The following is a 16,306-nucleotide window of genomic DNA, read 5'->3' on the forward strand; positions in this document are numbered from 1 at the left end:
AATCACCCAGGATGAGCTGGGGTGGCTTTTTTCAAATAACAGTTCCCAGGGAACCTCAGCCTGAAAACCCTATACATCCTGTTTCCTGGAAGTGCCCCCAGAAGTTCCCATTGACTAAGGCTCCTAGTCACTGTCCTTGGACTGGCCTAGGCCTCAGGCTCTGCCTCAGAGTCAGCCCAGGCCAGGCCCCACCTGCCCTCACCCTGCACACTTCCTTCCTAGGGACTTCCTATCTTCCCCGGCAGTGTAACACCCAGCCACCCAGCCACCAGGCTCACAGTCCGGGCTCTAGAGTCCAAACTGCCTGCGCCTCCTCTATTCAGTCTGTGTGACCTTGGGTAAATCATAAACCTCTTAGAACCTCATTGCATGCATCTAAAAAAGTAGAGCTAATAATAGTATCTACTTCTTAGATTAGTTGTGAGAGTAAAAGGAGATAATTACCACCTGCTTGGCACAGTGTCTAAACTTGCTCTTGCTAAACAGTAAGTTTAGCAACAATGTTACTACAAGGCTGCCCCACCCACTACCCCTTTGGCCCAGTTCAAACCTGCTTTGAGTTTGGATGCGGCGCTGCCCCTTCCTGTGCCCCAGGCCCAGGGTTAGAGCTTGGACCAGGTGACACCTTGCCGGCCACTGCCCGGTTCTCTGCTGCCACCTGGTGGGCCTTGGCCCCCTTGCACTACAGGCCCACCTGATAAGCTACTGGGACTGATTGCAGAGATGCCTCTTTGATCTTTTCAAAACCCTCCTGCTCACACTGCTCAGGAACCAGAATCCTCTTTACTCATCTTCCTTGGGGATTAGAACCTTCTTCAGTGCCCCCACAAGACTGTGAGCTTTTGCTCTCTTACACACACCTCAACAGAACATGCTAGAATGTTATAAAAGGCATTGCTGTAAATGGGGGTTGATGCTGCTGCCCTTTTGTAGGAGAAGCTGAACAAACAGAACTTGCTTTTCAGAAAGTGGAGAAGGCAGGTAGATATCTCTGCAGTTATTGAAGCAGGCTGCAGACAGCCCTACACCCAGTGGGGCCCTGGACCCAGTGTGAATGGCCTTGAATCTCAGCTCCCATTACTACCTGTGTGACCTTGGGCAAGTTTCTTTACCTCTCTGAGCTTCAGCAACCTCATCTACAATATGGGAATGAATAATTATTACAAAATTGCTGTGAGATTTAAATGAGATAAAATATGTAAAATCATCCAGTGCAGTGCCTTGTAAGTTACTGAAGCTTGAGAAAGGCTGATGCCTCCAGGAATCTCCTGTGAAGGTGCAAACAGCTGTGACACTGCAGGATAGCAAGGTAAGCTATGAACTAATAGTGATCAGCTGTGGCCTGTTGACTGCTTAGTGCTAATGAGCTAACAAGTTATTGCCTGTGAAGTAAAGAGACCGTCAGATGGAGAAGTTCTGAAGGTGGAGCGGCAGTGGCGAGGTCGAGATGGGAGCAGAATGGAAGTGTGTCTACGTGGGGGGCCTAACAGGGAAGCCCCAGCTGCCTGGAGGGCTTCTGGAGGATAGCAGGAGCCCCCTCCTCCCTCAGGCACCCGAGAGCAAGAGTAGGATTCTGCCAGCCTCAGGCTGAACTCTCAGGAAGGCGTCAGGAGGACTCCTTTGGTTCCCCCCTCCAACAGGTAAGCTGTTTCAGGAGAACTAGCGTCAGCGCTGATGCGTGCACAGAAGCTGGCTCAAGTATGAGAACAATGGCCCAGTTTCTAAGGCTGTAAAGGTGGGCAGAAAAGACCACTAATAAATCAGGAATGGGATTTAATAATCCCACGGCCACTTCTGACCAGTCACTATCAAGAAGGATGGAATTGCAGGGCTGGATTAGAATGACCTTTGGGGTGGAAAGCTATTGAGGTCAACCTCGATGCCCACCATGATGTCAGATCATCTGGGCGCCACCCCAGATTCCTGTCCAGGGAACAGCAGGGGTATGGGTTCTTCTTGGGGGCAGGAGGTACATGAGAGGTTTCTTAGAGGAAGATGAGCTTCCTCTGAGTCAGGAAAGGTAAGCAGGAGGTCACCAAGCATGAGATGGGGAGCGGGCATTCCATGCAGAGGACAAGTAAATATTTACTAGTCACAACTTGGGGGGAGGGTGGGAAGGTGACATCCACATGGAGGGAGGGCTCAGAGGCATGGAACGGCCTGGCAGGTTTGGGGAACTGCTAGTCCCGTATGGCTGGAGTTCAAAGTACAGAAAAGGAGCTCAGACCTGAGGTTCTGAATCTCAGAGCACGTGAACACCATGCTGGGGCTTTTGGGCTTAGTTTGCAGGCTGTGTTGAGTCACAGAAAGTTTTTAAGCAGGGGAGAAACTGAGGCTGACCAGACTTGGGGTCAATCTGTTTTCCAGTGTCATGAAAACAACATCTACCTCCCAGGTGGCTGTGAGGATTATGTATGCTATTGTGTGTGAAAACAGTTTGTAAACTAAATCATATCGACATGAAATCTAGAAGCAGCAGTCTGTCCTTAAATGTCAGGACAACGTATTGGTGACATGGAGGGATGAATAGGAGAAAGCCTGGGCTTTGGATTCTGGTTCTGAGTCAAATGCTGGCTTCAGCATGGACTGGCTGTGGTCTTCCGCTATGCAAGGCTCTCAGCACCGTCTGGTCATCTGCAGAATGGGAACACAGTATCTGTCTCTGAAGGGGGCTGTTAGGTGAGGGCTCATGTGCCTGGGGTGCAGTGAACTTTTATATTAGTCAGGGTTCTTGGATTGCTGGCAACAGAAACTCAACTCTGGCTACTTAAGGATATAAGGAAATTAATGGGAGGTTATAAAAGTGCTCCACAGAATTAAAAAGGAAAAACTGAGCAAACCAGGCCTTAAGAAGGAACAGAATTGAGCAGTTCTGTGGACACAGGTAGAAAGAATTAATTAATGGATGGCCCTTCAGGTTGTTGCCATCAGGAAGAAATCAGCTCTAACTATGTTCATCCTTGTTTGCCTAGGAGATTTAGATTCATTGGAGAATCTTGCTTGGGTCGGTCTCATACCAAATCCTTGTCTAGGCATGGAGTGATCTTGGGGGTGGGAGTGTTCAACACTGCATCAAGGCTGAATGAAACAGGGAAGGAGAAATGTTCAGAGGGAATCTGGTTTTTTGTTACAAAAATAAGAAGGAAGGGATGCAAGAGAGACAAAGATAGACCTCTACAGCATTTGGCAAATGGTGGCTGTCGAGTTATACAGGGCTCCTCAAGCGAGGATTTATCCCTGAGAAGTCTCCCTAAGTCTTTGCTGTTTCCTAATAAGCACTGTGAGAGGAAATCCTGCAGGAGACTGTGGAAGGCTGCCAGGTGCTCCCTGTTTGCATTTCCATCCTACCCCTTACTATGTGATGTTGACGTATCTGTTCATCTCTGACGTATCCATGGGTTCCTGAGCTTCCAGGGGGTAGGGTTCACATTATCTCTGTCTCTCCATTGCCTGGCACAGAGCCTTTTTCCAGACTTTCTTCTATGGCCACCAAATCTACAATCCCATGAGAAATTCTGGCTTCTAAGGGCTGACATTTTGATGTTCCCATAGATTTTGTATTTTGGGGCAGTGACCATTTATAACAGGCTTTTGGCTGTTTCAGTAAGAGAGGGTCATTTGGCTCTCCCATAAGCCCTACTCAGCTCTGTCTTCCTGCTGTTCCCCCAAAATGCCTGGAAATAACCCACAGACCTTAAGCAGATAAAAACTCCAACTGTCTCCATGCAAAGGGAGTGTTTTCTGTATGTGCAGCAAAAAGAACAAACTCAGTGGGGAGTTAGGCAGTTTCACCCCCTGGACTGAGATCTTGGGATTTCAAGAATAATTTTGGGGAAAAAGGGAAGAGGTGGAACTTGAAATTGCCCAAGGTCAGAGTCATGCTTTATAATTTCTTTCTTATCAACTCTGTGGAGACAATGGGGGGATATGTTGTCTATGTCAGACTTTTTAAGAGTTAAAGAACTCAACTCCAATTTACTTTTTAAAAGAAGTTTCTACATAGCATTTTGATTTTGTTTCTTATGTTAAAAATAATGTGGTTGACTTGAGTTATCTGAAGGGGAGATCCCAGATGTGGGCTTTTTTTTAGGATAATAGTCATGGATTGGATAAATCCATCATCTCTGACAATATGCTGGTAAACAAGCTGAAACTTTGACCTTGTGAGTCAAATCTTTTGTTTGCCTTATCTCTGTGCTTCCTTCCTGTGAGTTATCCCTGAGCTTATTCAATTGGTCCAACCCAGTGTCCATTTGTCAGTTAGTTTAGGAGAGCTTCATGGGCCCAAGCTTGACACCTCATTTTAAAGAGGCAGTGGTAGTCCCCAGGACCAATGTGGGACCAGCATCAGGTGCTGCTGGCTTTCGAGCTTATGGTTGAATTTGATCAAGAGAACGGTAGATTTCCTTTTGCCAATTACTGTGCATACAGGTTTGTGCAGCCCTTTGGGGATCAAAAGAAGGCCGCTCAGCCAGGGTCTCAAGGAGACAATGCCTAAGAGCATCGGGCTGTGGTGGGATCAGGCTGTTGGTGTTCTTGATGTTTCTTTGTAGTTTTCTAGAGGTATTCAGTAAAATTTTTGTAATATTTCAGCCAGTATCAGCTCTACCAGGAGTAACCAAAGAGTTTTAACGAAGCCCTGGAAGTCATGAGTGGCAAAAAAAGTAAAGTGAGAGAACCCCAAAGGGAAAGGAAAAACACCCAGAGGCAGGCACTCAGGGCCCAGCCAGCTCTCTCTGCCCAGAGTTTCCTTCCAAGTCTAAATTCAGGAGTTTTGGTTTTCCCAGAGTATGTTACTGGGCTAATACGGTTGGAAAACACTGATCTAAACAAACTTAAACAGATGCCTTTTGTTTAACTACAACTCTTCTGACATCCTTAATATGCTAATGCACATTATGAATCTTCGAGGGAAGGCAATTGCTAGCAGAGTTTCTCGAACCATCTTGTGTGGAGTCGGATCTCGCTGGCCCTGGTGTTCCAAGAACACCCTTTGGGCTGTATCACCACGAAGGATCATTATAGGTCCAGCTTCTCATGTGATTAGCCTTTTCCTTCAAGTATTTAACAAAGAGCCTATAATGAGTCCCTTTCCACAAAGAATTCAGCCCATAAATATATATTAAATGTATTGTATTCTTATTGTGTGCCAGAAAGTGAATGAAGTGAGTAAGGTGGATTCTCATTTTCTCCTGAATCCCCACACAGCACTGTCAGGTGGGTGTTATTATTACCACCACTTAACAGAGGAGACTGAGGCCCAGGAAGTTTGGGTAACTTACTCAAGGTCACTAGATGGTAATTGGCAGAGTGGAGATAGCCAAACCCCCATACTTAAACATGGAGATTCCCCCAGAGGAAAACTGCCCATGAATTAAACACAGTCCGGCATAGGACAACTATAAGACTGGTTCCCCTTCCCCAGAGTCAGTTATTTACTTAGAACATGTGTCCAGGAACTCTCCATGTGGATTATTCCTTGACCTTCTCAAGGGCAGAGACTGTGTCTCATTCACCTTTGCATTATCAGCTGCTGGCACAAAGCAAGGGCTCACAGCTATTTCTTTTTTTTTTAATTGACGTGTAGTTGATGTATAACAGCTATTTCTTGAATAAAATAATGAATGAAGAGATGGCTTTACAGCTGATTCTGATGGTAAGTATTTCCTAACAGAAACACTGCCCAAATTCTTTCACCTAGTCAATAAATATTTCTTGAGCACCTACAATATGCCAAGGACTGAACTCAGTAGTCAACAAAAATGTTTGAGTTGCTTTTCCCCTTTCTGAACCTCTTATGTCATGTGAGAGCTATGACACGTGAGGAGTATGCCCTTCTCATACTACGCATGGACAACATGAGGTATACACCCCTTTCCTGTACAAATTCCTGGATAGTATAAATCATATTGTTTGCTTGGGGAGAGGGGTACTGTGCTAGTGGTTAAGAGTTGGAAGGATAATGCCTCCAATGTAAGAATTTCATAGACAATTAACATTCAAAGGCTGGGAAACACAGAAGGTATTTAATAAATGCTTATTAGAGAAATGCATGCAGACATGCAGGGTTGAGTCCCATTCTGGGCCCCAAAGCCAGAGAGGGAGTGATCGCCTAAAAGCAGCTTGTCGAGGTCAGTACCTGCTGAGTAACCTGCCCGGGGCCCATGGTGTGGCCATTTTGTGCTCTTCAGGGGGCACCGACTAAAATGTGGAATGCTAACACTAGAATCTACCTCACCCCAAGAGCTTCTGCTTGGGCCTTTCCCATGAGGGACAAATGAATACAGTGCTAAGATAGAAGCCAGGGGTTCAAGTCTCATCTTTGCTATTTATTAGCCATGTGACCTTGGATAAGTTACCTGACCTTTCTTAGTCTCAGTTTGCTCAATGGTAAGGTAGGCACAATAATTTTTTTTTTTAGGATCATTCTTATTTGTTTAGCTTCTTCCAGATTACAAAGAGAGACCCACAGGTGGCCTCAGATGAGGTGGAGAAGTATAGTGTTAGGAAGGACAGGACTTTTCCAAGGCTGAGCTGGCAGCTGCTTCATGGAGGCTGGGGAGAGCCCCATTTCCATTAAGGAGGTGACTGTGGCTATAATGACTCGTCAGCAAAAGTACCCACCACTCCTTCTGATACTTCTTATTACCTCCTCATCACTCTTGCAGTCCTTACCTGACGGATCTGATGGGGCTGGTTTGTCATTGTCCAGAATGGAGCACCCCCATTGGGCGATGTCTTCACACCAGGCCACCTAATGTCCAGAGCTCTCTTTGGCTCAGGAAGGGTTCCCTGATCTTGCCAGTTGGAGTCATGGCCCTTGAGGAACAGCAAAGTCATCTGGAGAGAACAGCTGAAGGCCAGTTTGGCTCCAGCGTCTATCAGTTTCCTAGCACTGCTCTAAGAGAGTAACACAAGCTGGGAGGCTTAAAAAACAGAAATGTATTGTTCCACAGTTCTGGAGGCTACAAGTCTGAAGTCAAAGTATCAGAGGGCCATACTCCCTCTGAACCCTGTAGGGGAGAACTCTTCCTTGCTTCTTCCAACTTCTGGTTTCGCTGGCCATCCTTGGCACTCCCCAACTTGTAGATGCATCACTCCCATCTCTGCCTCACTGTCACCTGTCTTCTCTGTGTCTCTCTCTTCATATGGTGTTGTGCCCTCTCTTTGTGTCTGTGTCTTCTTACAGGGACACCAGTCAGATTAAAGGCTCGCCCTACACCGATAAGACCCCATCTTAACTAACTACATCTACAACAACCCTATTTCCAAGTGAGGTCACATACTAGGAGTTAGGACTTCAATGTATCTTCTGGGGGGGTACAAAATTCAACCCATAACAGAGTTTCACAGACTGCCCAGCATCTACCCAGCAGGGTCGTGGTGAGGGTTACATGAGATGATATACATATAGCATCTACCATGATGTCACATAAAATATAATCATTTCCCCATGGTTCAGTTGTTCTCACACTGTACAGCAGCAACAGGCCCTGGGGACAGGTTAGAAAAACATATTCTCAGGCCCCACTCCAGACATCCTGGATCAGAAACTCTTGAGTGGGGCCCAGCAATCTGTGTTCTAACAGCTCCTCCAGGTGATTCTAACACAAACCAAAGTTTGAGAACCACTGGCTCCACTCAGTTCTCTGGCCTGGGCAGAAGTACCGGCTGGTGGAGAAAAGGCCAGCTAGTGAGCCCACCCACAGCTTCCCAGGAAGGCCATCTGAGCAGCCCCAGGCCTGGGCCTGCTATTCCTTAGAGGCCAAGGATGTCCTTTTGGCCGCCCCTCCCTGGCCTTGGGCCAGCCCATCACACCCTGGCCTGTTGACACCCTCACATGTTGGGCCACGTCTGGTCCGCTGTGATCATGCCTTTGTGGGAACATTCTCTACCCACAGTCTGGGGATAGTAGCTCTAAGGACAGCGGCAACCCCACCCTTCCACCAGACATAAGTCTACTCCTCTCTTTCACTGCCCTCTGCACCCTCCACAGAAACAGTGGGCTGGTGTGAATGTTCTGAAGGTGATGAATGGTCTCTTCTGAGAGCAGAGGGAAGAGATGACCCACGCAGGTCACACAAAGGTCTGTGGCGGAGCCAGACCCAGCTCAAAAGTCCTTTCCCCTGCTGTTGCAAACTCCGTCCCTGGCATTGGGTTTGCTGGTCCTGTCACTTCTCAATGCAAATGCCTAAACCATCATATTGGTTCTGATCTAAGCAGCCCGACACCTTTGACAGAAGATGACCAAACAGAGGGAGACTAGGTTTTGGCACCAGAGTCCCTGGCAGGAAGGACCCAGCCTGCCTTTGTCTCTGCAGACATGTTCAGCACTGAGAGAGGGCAGGTGGGTGGGTCTCCAAAAGGTCAACCCAGCAGGTCTTTCCCGGTTCCGTTTCCCAGTTTCCCGTGCCTCTGCCTCGTATGGCGACCTGTGCCCTCTTGCTCCATTTCAGTTCTCCTGAGCATAGAACTTTGAAATTCAAATCTCCAGCCTGGGGACCTCTCTGTTTTGGCTAACAAGGCACAAAAACAGGGAGGAAAGCCATGACTCGTATACTCTTCCTCCCTCTCCTACCCCAGGCTGCTTCAAGCTAGAGGTGCAGGCAAGGCCAACATGGTGGCAAGCTCAGGCAGGCGGCTGGGTCTGCAGTTCCTGGTCCATAGCTCTGATGCGGAGCCATCTCGGGGGTGTCTGAAACCTTCATCATCCCCAATTCTCACGGCATCTCTGGTGGCCCCTGGCTCATTGCCTCAGTGATGTTGCTACTTCCTGTGGTCAGAGGCCTCCCTCAGGTGGCCTCTTGGCTTTTTTCTTTCCTCTGGTCTTGAGCAAGACTGCCACCTGGAAAGCTAAGCATCCAGCTTCTAGCTGGACAGGACGTCACCTTGTGGGCAGGTTTGGGTCTTCTCTTTCCCCTCCCCCCACCCAGGAGAGTACAGGCCCCCAGCCCAGGCAGAAGCAAGCACCCCTCATCCAGGTCTGGGCCAAGTCACTGTGCCCCAGGTCTCCTGCTCCCTGGGAGACTTCCTCGGAGTCATCCATCCTTCAAGGCAAGATACTCAGTTAAAAGCACAAGACCTGGGGATCACGTGCACGTGTGTGTGTGTGTGTGTGTGTGTATGTTTTTCAGGAAAGTGAAATTTTACCTTCATTTATTCCTTTTCTAACATTCTTCCTTTCCTAGAGCTGAATTTCTTCCCTGTACCATTTCCTTCTCTCTGAAGAACTTCTTTTAACATTTCTTATAAGGCAGTTCTCTTGGCAACAAATTCAATTTTTGTTTGCCTGAGAAAATCTTTATTTCTCCTTCACCTTTGAAAATTAATTTCACAGGATACAGATCTCTAAGTTGGTGGTTTTCTTCTTCTCAACACTTTAAATATTTCACTCCACTCTCTTTTGTGTGCATGGTTTCTGAGGAGAAGTTGGATATAATTTTTATCTTGACTGCTCTATAGGTAAGATGTTTTTCCCCTCTGGCTTCTTTAGAGATTTTTCCTTTATCTCTTATTTTCTCTAGTTTGAATATGATATGCCAGGTGTAGCTTTTGTTGGCATTTATCCTGCTTGGTATTCTCTGAGCTGCCTGTATCTGTGGTTTGGTGTCTGACATTAATTTGAGGAAATTCCCTGTCATTATTTCTTCAAATATTTCTCCTATTTCTTTCTCTCTTTCTTCTCCTTCTGGTGATATTTTTTAAAATAAAAATCAGAGATCTTTTTCCTTTAAACTTTTGCACTGATGAGCTTACTATGTGTCCAGCACAGAAAAGATTGTTGGGCTTATAAGCACCATTTCAGCTTCATCTGCTCATGCATGGATAGCCTCACCACTGGGCCTCTGCCTGTATGAATGCAGTTTGAACATCAGCTGGGACGTGGTTAATCTTATCTCCAAATCCAACTCCTAGCCTTGTGGGAAACCATCCTCTCCCCACATTTCAGTGCCCTCCCAGGCTTTACTTCTTCATGCTTCTGCCCCGTACACTTGTGTCCACGTCTGGTGCCCTGCTTCTTCCCTGTGTCAGTTCAGGAACAAACTTAAGCACCTTCTGTGCTTTGCGCCCAAAAAAATCCACTCAAGCCACCCTAGCTAATGAGATGCATGCTGAGACGCTTAGAAGTGTACTGATGTCTGCAACTTACTTTGAAATGCGTCAAAAAATAAGATGGATTGATGTGGATAGAGGATGCATAGATGAGTAGATATGGAATAAATGTAGTAAGATGTTAGTTGGAAAATCCAGGTAGTGCGTATACGACTGGTTGCTGTTTAATTTTTTTCAACTTCTCTATATATTTGAAAATTTTCACAATAACATCTTTGAGGAAAAATCCACTATCCCCAGCATTTTGTGATTTTTCGTAACTTGAATGAAGAGGGAAGGGGTTGAAGGAAAGGCATCACAGGCATTCCGCCTTCTGGCAACTGGCTCATTCTGCCCCTCACTCCCAGCAAAACCAACAGAATTCTGCCCCTCTTCCAAGCAGGGCAGTCCCACCCATCCCTTAAAGCCCTCTGGAGCCTCACTCTCCAGCTGTAGTAGGGCCACTAGAGAAGCAATGCTTTGCCTGAAAGGTATCTGCAAACATCTTATCTGTCTCCTGTGAAGAACCGTCAAGCCCCCATAAAGCCACCTTACCTCTGAAGTTAACCAGGGCCTCTGGCTTCTCCTAAATCTTGCCTCTGTTTCTCTCTAGCATAGGAGCATGGGAATTTACATTTTTCTCATTTTCATGGAACTGTTGGACTTTGGGGGAAGTCTAAGAAACCATAGGACCTGTAACTCTAACCATCTCTTGTATTTCAGTGGGATCAATATTATATTCCTGTGGCTGCTCTAACAAATGACCACAGACTCAGTGGCTTAAAACAACAGAAACTTATTCTCTCACAGGTCTGGAGGCTGAAAGTCCAGAATCCATTTTACTGGGTCAAGGTCAAGGTGTTGGCAGGTCCACCCTCCCTCTTGGAGGCTCTAGGGGAGAATCTTTTCCTTGCTACTTCCAGCCTTCGGTGGCTGCTGGTTTTCCTTGGCTTGTGGCTTCAGCACTCTCATGTCTACCTCTGTGGTCACACAGCCTTCTGTCTTCTATCTGGAGTCAAATCTCCCTTTGCCCCCCTCTTATAAGGATATTTATGATTGCATTTAGGGCCCTCCTAGGTAATCCAGGGTAATCTACCTGTCTCAAGTCCCTTAATTTAATTGCATCTACAAACCCACTTTTTTACATATAAGGTAACATTCACAGATTCCAAGGATTAGGACCAGGGTATCTTTGGGGGTCACAAGACTGTATACATTTAAATACATTATATTCTGACCTATGAGGCAAGTATCATTATCCCTACTTTAAAGATTAAAAAAAACTGAGGATCAGAGACGTCATTATCTAAGGTCACATAGTTAGCAAAGAAGTAGAGCATTACATTGAACTCAGTCTTGTGACCTCGAATTTAGCAGCCTTACCTAATACAGGATGAATTTGGGCCAAAAGCCACTAACAAAGGACAATCATTAACAAATACCATAATCAGAGCTGTGTTTACACTTGTGTATTTACCACTGGTCTGTAGTGAAATCTCCTTCAAGCTTGACTTCTCCTCACTAAGAGCTGGAGTACTGAAATTGCAAAGTGTTTGCACACAGGTTTTCCTGGCTGTATTGGGCTTGACTTACTTGATCATTCTCCACGTGTATTAAAATATTTGGGCATAAGCAATACAAAACTTAAACTCTTACTTAAATGCATATTTACCTTTTACCAGAGCTCTGGTTTGGGGATGAGGAGACCCAGACCTCATTTTTGACTGATTATTCTGCATGTGTAACCACAGACAAGCCACTTCTAGCCCTTCCCTCCTCTGTAAGGTGGGTAGATTCGGTGGAGAGGGTTGGAATAGATGGTCTCCAAGGGTCCTTCCAGCTCTATCACGCTTTGATCCAATGGTGCAACTATGAACAGGGCATGATGTGCCAGCTAATACCAGTCTGTGTGTACTGGCGTGTGCCCTTCACATGCCCTGTGGCCCACTGCCAATCACACCGTGCTTGCTTAGGGAAGTTGTGGCAGGCAGCACTCCCAATGAGGCATCCATCCACATTTGTCCAGTCTTCAAAAAATGGATCCCAAGCCCTGAAGAAAGCAGAAGGGCTACACCCAAACACTAATGTCTGTGCTCAAGACAGGAACTTCAGTGTGAGAAAAAAGCACAGCCAAACAAAAGTTTCCCAAAGAAACCTTTCTGAATTCTATACCATTTGAAAATAGTCCCCTAGCAATTTATCTTAAAAAAAAAAATCACCATAGGAAAATGGTATAGGAATTTTGCACAGAAGGAACCAACACGATATTTTATCTGGTGGCATTGTATGACAGTGATTATTATATCTGATGGATTGGTTCTAAGGAAAACTCTACCCTGTGTAGACATTGAGTGCTAACTGTAGTTGATTGAGATGGTGCTGTGTACAGGATTGACAAGAGCTCCCCGTGGGTTGGACTCTGCCTGCTTCCAGACAGGGTGTGAACTGGTGCAATTTTCAGGACGGTAATTTGGCAATATGTCTCGAAAGCCCTAAAAATGTGCTTCCCTTTTTGTGAGTCATGAAGAAGTGGACAGCTGTTTGGCCAGGACTCCTTGCCTCCACATCCTCAGCCTTCTGCTGCCACAGGTACGGGAGGGAGATGTACTCTGGGGACACTCCACATCAGGGCTTGGCATTTGCTGCTAGTCTTTGGTCCCAGACCCCTGCATCGACCCTCCAGTCCTGCTAAGCTGGGCCGGAGCTTATGGGAGCGAGAGTGCTAATTTTACCTTTGAGCTAACACTTACCCTGTAACTGACTGCCTTCACCTTTGTCCCCAAGGCCCACCTCCTAATCTTGGTCCTAGAGGACTCACCACCTTAGAGCAGGAAAAAAAAGGGGGGGGGAAGAAAACCCAAAAGAAAGAGGATCTTCCTCCCTAAAGCCTTTAGCAAAACTGGCTAAAGATAACCCACTTCTAGACTCTTCCAGGGCCTGGCCCAGGTCCCAGTGGAAGGCAGTGCCAAGTCCATCATGTCATCGCAGCTTGAAAACAGAGACCCCAAAGGCCATTACCCTTCCCTCTCTCCATGGCATAGCATCCCCTTCTTCTGAGAAGCCCGTATTTGGGAGTTTTCGTGTTCTTATAGAGCCTGCCCTCCTGGCTTGGTTGGTTGGTCAGGAGTAGATACCCGATAGGGAAAGTGCTGACATACTTGACTCCTTGGTTCCTGTTTCCTGTGAGGCTCAGCTGTGTCCCTGCCCTTCCCACAATTTGGTTACACACCCTTCTTTTGATTACCTGAGATACTCCAGTATTCTTCCAGTTGACTCCCTTTTTTCTTAAAGTAATTTGAGATGCATTTCTAATATAGCAGACCAGGAGCCTACAGAACAGAGGCCCCAAAAGTACAGCCTAAATGGAGCAGTCCCCACATGGACACCAAAGTGTCCCATCTGTCATCACTGAGAGCTTTGCCTTTTAGCACCAAGTCCTGGTAAGGATTTTGCCTGGATGTATGTCAGCTGTCCCTCTCCTGCTCTACCTTCCTAAGGGGCCCCGCGAGGGAAGCTTTGCATTCTCCCTAATGGTAGGAGAATGCAGAACGTTAGTGAGTCCCTATCTAGGATTTTAACCTCAGGACATTATCAGGGATATACACACATATTTAACTATAAAAGGCTTAGGGCTGCATTGCTCATAGCTATAAAAAAAAAAAAAGAAAAATTGGAAATAGCCTAAATGTCTAATAATGGTTAAAAGAATTATGGTCTAGCCATCTACTAGGATGCTTTGCAACTATTAAAAATGATATTTTGAAGAACATACCTAATAACATGCAAAAGTGCTCATGATATAATATGTGAAAATCAGGATCTAAAATTCAATATACTTTAAATCTCAATTATATCAAATTACATACTACTATGGATACATAATCAAACGCCAAAAAGAACCACACAGAATGCCATTAGCTGCTTTTTCCAGTAATGTATACATTCTTCACTGTCTTTTCATGTATAGGCTTAATATTTTTATTTTGCTGATGATATATCTTAGGTGTATCTATGTTGATAATGCATTTATATAGTGTGAGTCAGGGTGTTATATTTAAACTCTTTACAGCATTTAGCATAGCTTTGAGTTACTTAAAAAATAACTTTCAGGATGGTTATGATGATGATGACAACTTCAAAACTGTACTGCAAATACTGAGTAATTTCATCACAAATATAATTTTCTTTCAAAAAATAAATAAAAGAACCAGAGAAAAGCACCACACAAAAATGATAATTTTATTTCTTCATTATGTTTTCTCTGTTTTCTAAATTGTTTATGATGAGCATGTTTTACTTCTTAATTATGGTATTATACTTTAGCATATTATTTTGGTTTTCCCTATAGAAAAATCAGATTTTTCTCTCTGGTGTTTGTTCTAAGCCTTTACCAGACAGCTACATGGCCAGCAGGAACTGTGAGGCCCATTTTTTGCCATATGATTCCCTCCAGAATGCCGTTGGGGTCACCTGTGTCCCTGGAATGTGGTACCTGGCTGGCTGAGGGGCCTGCCACTCCACCCCCAGGGCAGGATTGTTACTTTAGTGGCTGGTGGCTTTTAGAATCAAACTAGTAACCAGCCTTTCACATGAGCTTATTTGCAGTCCCAAAACTACCCCAGGTAATTTGGCTGATACTGTTACCTGCCTTATTCCACCTCTTGTTCCAACCAAGGTAGGGAGCCTACAGATTCCTGGGTCCCACAAAGGTGACGGCAATTGAGGAGCTCATATCTGAGATCCAGGACAGACTTTTGCTTGAAGCCACAAGTGTGTGTTTACACAAGGAACACAAAGGACCCAGGGTCGAGGAGAGAAGTTTCCTGGCCTCCCTATGCTGTCTGACTATGTGAACTTGGACAAGCCTCTGTTTGAAGCTCTTTGCCACCTGTCCATGGGCACAAACCATGATGCAGGGGAAACACACAATCTCGGACACCTTTCCTGACCCAAACTGTTCTGTTCGTTTCATAGAGTGCGACTAATAGTGAGAGTGAACCCTTGCCACGTACCAGACACAATTCTAAATGCTTTATATGTATTAACTCATTTCATCTTGAAAACAACCCTGAAATGTACATTCTGTTATCGTCATCATCATCACCACCATTATCATCTGTTTTTAGTAGATGAAAAGCTGAGGCGCAGTGAAGCCGAGTGCACACAGCCAGGGCATGGAGGGACAGGGATTCAAACTCCGCTGAACTGGCCATCAAATCTGGGCCATTAACTTTCTTCTCTTCTGCCTCTCTGTGATGTGAATTCTGTTCATCCTATTTTCTGCCTTCGTTCCAAACCTGGCCAGAGGTGGTCAGTCAAACACAGCGACTCACCAGCAAAACAGCAAAGTGGATGAATCCCACCCTCCCTGCCCTTCAGCTGTCCCAGGGACCCCTGCCCCACCCTTCTCCTTCTTCTTCAACTATGCAAGGATGGCAGAAGCCCACCCCCTGCAGCCCAGACTCCCTAAGATAAGTTGATGGGCGGAGGGGTTCCCACCCACTTGGGCCCCCTATTCTGAAGTGAGAAAGCACTACTTCCCTGGTTTGGGGAAAAAGAAGAAATACAACACCCATCACTTAATGAACACACTCTGCACATACACACACACATATATATATAAATTAACTCATTTGGTTTTCAAAACAACCCATTCTTATTACTAGTCCCATTTTACAGATGAGGTTTGGGGAGATTGTATTCCTTTGCCTACAGGCCCACATTTAGCAAAGGAAGAGGAAATACCCCACGAATACATGCACATGTCCTCTCTGCCTCTTTTCACCCTCTCTTCCCTCATTTGGTCATCTCATCTCCTGACTCTCATCATCAGTCTAATTTGCGGGGAAAAAAACTTTAATAACATTATTAATTCAAATCAAGTATTTGGGGTATATTGCTGGACTATTAGTCACTAAAAATGATGTAGATGTATATTTGTTAACACACACAAAAAATGCCCATACTGTATCGTTAAGTGAAAGATGTAAATTATAGAATAGAATAATCCCATTTTTGTTATAAAATACATATATATATATGGAAAGATATAACTAGTGTGCTAAGTTTTGATGAATGAGTATGGCTTCTGTGATAAGAAAATTATATTTTAAAATTATTGTTTGAAGGCTCCAAGAATCTCTGTTTGGCTTCCAAGGCACGCATGCCCTTGACCTTCCCCTGGTCCTTACAGAATGTGTCAACAGTGAGACTT

This window comes from Mesoplodon bidens (genome assembly GCF_964165515.1).
Source record: "Mesoplodon bidens genome assembly, chromosome: 6".
In the NCBI taxonomy this organism is placed as follows: Eukaryota; Metazoa; Chordata; class Mammalia; order Artiodactyla; family Ziphiidae; genus Mesoplodon; species Mesoplodon bidens.